Source organism: Propithecus coquereli, unplaced genomic scaffold (assembly GCF_000956105.1).
Source record: "Propithecus coquereli isolate 6110/MARCELLA unplaced genomic scaffold, Pcoq_1.0 Scaffold173, whole genome shotgun sequence".
Taxonomy (NCBI): Eukaryota; Metazoa; Chordata; class Mammalia; order Primates; family Indriidae; genus Propithecus; species Propithecus coquereli.
The window spans coordinates 2394363-2402629 of record NW_012141969.1 but is presented as its reverse complement, the minus strand read 5'-3'; the positions used below and the strand labels follow the sequence as shown (position 1 = coordinate 2402629).

The 8267-nt window shown below is 36.3% G+C and overlaps 1 protein-coding gene across 1 annotated transcript in view; it reads left to right on the top strand.

Moving 5' to 3' along the window:
• Positions 1 to 8267, top strand: part of TSPAN7 (tetraspanin 7) — a 120627-nt gene that overhangs the window by 3371 nt on the left and 108989 nt on the right. The window lies entirely within an intron of this gene.

Below are 8267 nucleotides of genomic sequence, written 5' to 3'. Positions count from 1 at the left end.
AGTCCTTTGTATTTTCTTGATACAAGTCCCTTATCAGATATATGATTTGCAAATATTTTCTCCTATTCTCTGGATATCTTTTCACTTTCTTCATGATATCCTTTGAAGTACAAAATTTTTTTATTTTGATGAAGTCCGGTTTACCTATTTTTTCTTTTGTTGCTCATGCTTTTGGTGTCATGTCTAAGAATCCTTTGCAAAATCCAAGGTCACAAACATTTACCTATTAAATAAGGTTTATAAGAGTGATTTCTCAATTCAGTAAATGCAGTTAATACATTAATCTTTCTGTAGCACCTGGAACTATGTCTGGCACACAGTAGGTATGCAAATATTTGTCAAAACTTCTGGGATTATGCTAGGTAACTAAAAAAAAGACGACCTTGGCGTTTTTTAAAGTGGAAGATGGAGCAGAATTGTTTCCTGTGTGTTCTTTGTGAGTTGTTTTAATAGGACTTCTTTTCTTACCTCAATTTAGATTTAGGCCTAGAAGACATTTGATCTTAAAATGTGGTAGACCAGTAGCATCAAGGTTGATGTACTTGAGTATATTCTAAACCAGAAGTCTACAGTTATAAAAGAGAGGTCATTGTTTTATTTGGCCTCCTTTTTCTATCTACAATCACTTTCCCTCTCTGATGTGTTTCTCTAAAGTGATGGTTCTCAACAGGAAGCAATTCTGCACCCTCTCCCATATTTGGCAACATCTGAAGAAATTTTTGGTCACAGCTAGCGGGAATGATGATACTGGCATCTAGTGGGTGGAGGCCACAGATGCTGCTAAATACCCTACAATTCACAGGACGACCCCTAACAACAAAGAATTACCTTGCTCAAAATGTCAATAGTACAGCAGCCTCTGCACTACTGGACTTACATAGCAGTAAGTCATATGAAGAAAAATAAAGCCTTATGTAAAACTCACTGTATTTACTGGTGTTTGGAACCATCATACCAGAGCATGCTCAACGCAATCACATGTAAGAAGAAAAACATTCTCTGTGGTGTACCATAATTCTTTATTTGAAGACAAAAGGTAAGTACCTCTTTACATAATTGTGTTCAAATGGATAGCATGATTTGTCTTTCAGTTAAATAACTTCAATGCAAGGTAAACAGATCCATTATTTTCCTTGATTTGTATGTTTTATTTTCAGGTTTATAGAAAAGGATGGAAAATCATACCTAGGAGTAAATTATCCTGTGCTTTAAAGACTAACAAATAATGCCTAGGACATAGTAGGTTTATTTAGTAAATATTTACTTAATGAATGAATGAATAAATAAAATTTTGTTGACTACTCTTGGCTTGGGCTCAGTTATTTATTTCAATTCACTTCAATGGAGAGGCTTTTTAAAACAGTGTTATTTCCAGTCTACCTCTGGTAATCTAAATGTTCTTTTCTCATTCATGTGTGGAAAGGTAAAACAGAAAACTTTATAAGGACTTCCTTATCCTAATGAAAGTTCCACCATTATATTTTTGTGATCAGCTAGTTTGTCAGACATTCCGGCTATCTAAATTTTTAATTGGAATTTAATTTGTTAAACTTGAATAAAAATGTATCTGTCTTGCTCTATATAAAACAAACCATCCTTCCTTCATGACAGATATAACTTTTTCAAGAACAAGCAGGAAAACTTTTTAAATATGTTGCTTACCAGGTAAATTGTTTCGATTTATAAATTTTTAAATGTATTTTTAATACTCACCTGAGTTCTAAGCTAAGATTTAAATATATCACATCTAAATGTGCTAAATAATATTGAAGAGAAATTATCCCTTGCTTCATTCTTGTATGTGTTGGATTTGATTTTTTCCTTGATTATCCAAGGAGGTAATTTAGCATATTAATTAGTGCAATCAAATTCTCATGTTAAATATCTGATTTTTTTTTTCATTTGGCGAGCATCATTAATCTTTTTTGGGGAAAAATTTAAAAATAATAGTCAAAATAGGTTTTTTTCCTTTTTTCATTCAGAAAGTTTAGGTACTTGGGTTAAATAGAAGGGGACAATATCTTAAAGAGCAGCCCCTAACATTTTACAGAACGTTTGAATTTGGGCACATACTTTATAGTTATTCTTTTGCATGTTAGTGCAAGTCAACAAACATTCACTGAATGTCTATTACATGCCAGGTACTGAGTATTCAGTAGAATATTTACCAACATTTACTAGCTGCTGCTTTTGGCATTTTACCAACCTTTTTAAGTCTGTATTCTACTACTTCTCAACTTTTCAGTTTTAGGTGTTTATATATTGTCTTCCCATTATGGAAGATGAAGATTTAGCTTTCCTGCCCCTGTCCCCTTCACCCTTACTCATGTTTTCCCTGTATTTTATTAGATCCTAATATATTACTTATCATTTTATCATATATCATATTGGTTAGAGCAGGAGTCAGTGATTTCGTTAATGTGACTAGGTAAACCTATTCACAGCTGAGCCTTGTAGTGTGTATATTATGATTACTTGCATAGCTTTTTGTTTTCTGTGCAATTAAGAATTGCCTTGTTTTATCTTTCGCTCATTAGTTTCCTATGTTCACTGCTAATTTAGCTCCATATTCTCCCCAAGAACTGTGTTTCTTCACTCAGTATGTTCAAATACTTCATGTATCATATCAGTTTCTTCTGGGAGACATTTCGCCCAAAGTATTTTGATCTTCAATCTGGACTATTGTTCTGTGGGCCTTTGAAATAGCAGACATCATTATAATCTTCCTTCACCATTGTTCTAGGGAATCCTCTCTTTTATGTTGGATCCTCAGTTTCTGAGGTATCATGTCTTTCTCTTTCTTGGTTTGTTCCTTTATTTTGGTGGAGCAAATCTAGTAACTTTCTGGAAAAGGGTGAATGGGAGATTAATTTTTGAGGCCTTACAAGTATGAAAATCTTATTTTTCTCTTGCACTTAATTTGATAGTTTGGCTGAGTATAGACTTATCATTTGGAAATATTTACCTGAAGAATTTTGGTGTCTCTCCCTACCCTAAGACTTCTTATTCTTGTTGTCAGTGTTGGGAAATCAGATGTTACTCTGCTTCTTCTTTAATCTTGCTTTGCTTTTCTGAAAGTTTTTGGGATCTCTTGCTTGCTCTTAGAGCTCTGAAATTTCACAATAATACCTCTTGGTGTTTGTCAGTTTTTAACTGTTTCCCATGTACCCTTCCAATCTAGAAATTTTCTGTGTACCTTTCAGTCTGGTCCTTGAGTTTGTGGAAATTTTCTTGAATTGTTTTTTTATTTCTTTACCTTTATTTTCTCTGTCCTATTTGGATGTTGAATCTCCTACTGAGCCTCTAATTTTCTCCCCTTCTATTTTCTACCTCTTTGTCTTTTTGCTCTACTTTCTGGAAGATTTCTTCCACTTCATCTTCCTCCTATTGCATTTTTCATTTGTTTCATATGTTAATTTCCAGAAGCTTCTTTTTGAGGTCCGAATGTTCTTTTTTTCTAGCATTCTGCTCTTGTTTTATAACTGTAATATCATTTTAAAATCTCTCTGACAATATTACTAATTGTTTTTTTTAAAATTTGTTTCTTCCTGCATTGTTTCCTTTAGACATCTCTGTTTTGTTGCATATTACAGGCTCACCTCAATTTTCTGGTCATGTTTTGCTCTCTGTTTTGTACATGTTTAAGAGAGGGCACTAAAAAGCTGATCAGAAGTTCTTAGCATGAAGTGGGAGTTTGTCAACTGTATGTTGGGTGATTTGGTTGGGCAGTTGAGTTTTGGAACCAAAGTCAAGAATATCTTTAGGTCTTTTGGTCTCATCAGATTTCCTACAAAATAATCTTTTAATTGCTCTCTGAATAAAGAAGATAGGGGTATGGAAATTTCCATATACAATATATTAATCTTTGCTTAAACTCCTGTTTTCAGCATAAAATCCAGGTCCACTGTGTTTATATTCCCTAATTCAGAGACCCTCTGTTTCACCTTCCAAAGAATAAATATCTGAACCTATGATAAAATGAGGCAAGGCCAAAGACAGGAAGCTGGAGGAGATCCAGTTGTCTTTCAGAAAACTTTTACTCGGTCCTGCTTATTTTGTCCCTAGTTCCAGGTGTGCATGGAGCTGCTAACTCCTGAGTCTTTTAGGGGTTTTGGGGTACAGATACTTTATTCTGGGATTCTTTCAGAGCTACCATAAGATTTGGCTTTTTGTCAGCTTCTAGGATATCATTGTGGTTGTCTCCTCTTCCATTCTCTTTGTTATTGTGGGTTAAAAAAATTCTTTTTGTTTTCTTTTCGTTGGGTTTTTGGGGGCCGGCCAGGTTAATTGGATGTGTTCCATCCATCATCTTTAGCTGGAAGTCCTTTATATCTGTATCTCTACATCACATGGTACTAATTAAATACACAGTTGATTGTGAGTGATTGAATAGAGCATCTAAAACAGCAATAGTTGGGCTATTCTAATAAAAATTGATATCTACTTTTCAATTTTTAAAAAGCTTTTGGATTTCAAGAGAAGTGTTGTAGATTGAGACAGGATTACTAAGGCATATCCTCTATAAGTGCAGTCCCAAACCCCTGGACCACGGACTGGTACTGGTCTGTGGCCTGTTAGATACCCGGCACACAGCAGGAGGTGAGTGGCAGGTGAGCCAGTGAAGCTTCATCTGTATTTACAGCCTCTCCCCATCACTCTTATCACCGCATAAGCTCCACCTCCTGTCAGATCAGCAGTGGCATCAGATTCTCATAGGAGCTCAAACCTTACACTAAACTGCGCATATGAGGAACCTAGGTTGCGGTATCCTTATGAGAACCTAATGCCTGATGATCTGAGGTGGAGCTGAGGCGGTGATATGAGCACTGAGGAGCAGCTGCAAATACAGATTATCATTAGCAGAGAGGTTTGACTGCACAATAAATGTAATGCACTTGAATGATCCCGAAACTATCTCTCCCCTTCCCTGCCCCTGGTCCATGGAAAAATTGTCTTCCATGAAACCAGTCCCTGATGGGAAAAAGGCTGGGGATTGCTGCTCTATAAGGTCATCTGGTCATCAGGGACTGGACAAATGGGAATGACTCTGAAGGTTGCTGTTGCTTTTTCTGCCCCTCATATTTCTTCCCATCAAGTAATGTCCCATGTGTCTTCTGACCTAATTTAGACCTTGCTGGATTAATTTAATGTTTATAGTATGATGTGTGTGTGGGGGGGACTTGATGTTAAACTGATTATTGCTCTGCTATATTTTTGTTACTATAATGATAACCTTTCATGTTTATTATAGGACCTGTATATTATAATCTGGAGTCTTATTTAATCAACTTTACTTCCCATATACAATATATAGTTAGGATGAGTGCACTACCTTTTATAGCATTTAGGGCACATTAAGTCTTTTTTCATTTAGTAGTTGCTTAGAAACTAGCTGAATTTTGGTCCAAACAGAATGAAATACTCTCCTCCATTCTAATCACAGCTAACGTACTTGATCTGACCCTACCATGAGCTACATTACTTATGATTCATTGACTGTTCAGCATTTATATACTGTTTTAAGTAAGTACCTCAGAAGATACTGAGAACTGAAAGTTATCTGTGACTGTGTTTCTTTGTTTAAACATGCTAAACCAATTTGAAACACACTTTAAAAATATATTCTTATGTCTTTTTCTCCTTTAATCCCATTATAGTGGCTTCCAATTTGAGTTATCTCCTCATGGCAAGCAGATCATTGGATTGCTGCTCTTAAATTTTTTCTTTTGGCTGTCATCCCCTTTGCCATGACAGAATGCTTTTCATTCTTGGCTGTACATTTTTGGTTTCTTTTATACAGAGTCCTAATATTCATCAAGAAAAGGATGTCAGGGAAAAGATAGGAATGAGGTTTTCTAGGTTTTGTTTTCCCTTTTGGTTATTTGACCAGGTGAACATGTAAGCATTTTAAATAGCTTGGTGATAGAATTAAAGATCACAGTTCTACCGTGGAAAATTTTCTTTAGTGCTTTCTGCAAGTTATGGTAGGCTTTTTCCATAATCATCTGTTTTAGGAGAAATTACAGATGCTTTATACTAGAGGATGATGGTGTGGGTCAGGCACAGGTACTAGTTGAGCAACCTAAATCAGTGATCCTCACCTTATTTCCTTGTCAAAATTGTCTAAGTAGCCCTATAAAAGATGGTTAGATCCCATCCTAAAAGATTCTGATTCAATTGGTCTGTGTGGGGGTTCAGCACTGATATTTTAAAAATAAGCTCCCAGGTGATTTAGCTGTGCAATTAGGATTGAGAAACATTGATCCAGAGAGAGCTCAGTAGATAATAGCAGGCCTAGTTCATCTTGACCCTCCTGTATCTGGAGGTAGCTAGGGAGCATCTAATCTAGTATTTGCCTATTGATTTGGTTTTCGCTCCCCAAGAGTTGGGGGCTAGGTCCACAGTCTCTCAGTAAACCAAAACTGCTTTGTCACTCTTAGGAGACCACGCTAATCATTCCTGACTGAAGGAATGCTTATCAGAATCACTACAGGCCTTTTTAAAACATCGATTCCTCAGTCCTATATCATGGAGTTTCAATTTTAATTGATGTGAAGAGGAGCCTGGATATGTGAATTTTTAAAAAAGCATTCCTAAGGTGGTTCAGTTTCCTGGGATATAGCTCCATGGCCTGTGATGCAGTTTGTTACACATGAATTCTTACCTCATGAATGTTTTCCTCTGATGTGATCTGTGATACCATAAAGCTAGTTTGAAGAGAGTGTTCCACAAAGCAGGATGTAGCCAATGTAGTATTTCTCTTACCCACTGAACCGGTCTCTGGTAAAGGTCTCCAAGTCAACTCTTGGAGTTTGGAGCAATGTCCATTCCTTAGGGGAAATCTGTTTTTGTTCACAGTTTCTTTGAGAAGTTAGGAGAAGTCTTGGTTTGTCCTCTCTCAAAAGATGAGACCATCATCCGATAAATATGTAAAACAAAAAGCAAAATTCCATTACTTACCAAAGTAAGAGAGTTATGTTAGTCAAGCACTGTCTATGAGTGAGGCAGATTGTTGATCTTTTTGGGAGGTGTAGTGGTGTTTGGGAGTTGTTTTGGTTACAGAGACATGAGTGGTTGACCTTGGCCTTGGAAACATAGCTATTTGGGTGAGACTATTGTTGATTAACTCTGAGAAGCATGTTCACTGCAATATGTCTGCTACTGATTGGTTGACCTTGAATTGTGTGAGGCTTATTGTAATTGGCTTCCAGAAGTGTGTTCTCTGAAGCAAGTTGAGTTGTCATTGATGATTAATCTGAGGTGAATTGCCATAGGTTTAAAAGATTAGGTTTAAAAGTAGGTGGAGGTGATTACTAGTTACCATGGCTATTGAATAATCAATCTTTTTCTCCCTAGGAATATAGAGACTTTTATTCTTGCTTCAGACTGCCAATTCTTCTTGGTGAAATGAGGTTGCTTCTGCACCTCAGTTCCCATTCTCTAGGCATCATCATAGTGATGTGTATAACTCTTGGGTCAGTTTATTGTGCTAATCATTCCAAAAACACTAATTTAGAGTTTATGAATTCCAGGAATTGGACAAGGACTTCCCAAAGTAGACTCCATTGGGTTGAAAAGGAACCCAAAACTTGATAATGAGGCTAGGTGGAAAATGTTCCTAAACATCCCTTCTACACCCTCATCTCTACTTGGGTTCAAGTTTTATTTCTGGTGAAGCTTTTGGGGCCTTCTAGCTCCTCCCAATTTGTTTCATATTCTAAATTGTATCACTCACCTGGTATTCTTTTGACTATTGCCTTCTATTGCAGGGAATTTGAAATTAGACTTATGGGAAATTTTGGCTTAGACATTTGCTGTGTGACTGTAGGCAAGTCATATCACCTTTTGAGCCTCAGTTTCCTTTTCAGAATTGAGGATATCTGTGCTTACTCACTCAGTCAAGTGTTGAGGGTCAAATGGCATTCAAGTGCTTTGCAAACTAAAGTGTGATACGTATGTTCTGGTAACATTCCTTAGGCTATGAAGTGTTTTGTTTTTCCTAGTTTCTTGCACACGGGAGATAATATTTCAGTACTTTTTAAATGAATAAATTGATCAGAACATTCCCCATCCTGGAAATTAAGGATGATTCACTTTTTGGGTTTTATAGTTTGCTGCCAAAGAGAGCTAGGATTCCACATGGGTTTGAATAGGAACCAACAATATAATGAGTTTGGTCACTGAGTTTAGTCCTGTCATTGAGATAAGGTATTCCTATCTAGGTTGAATAAATATGAATCTGACACTTAAAGTCAAATGAAGAATTG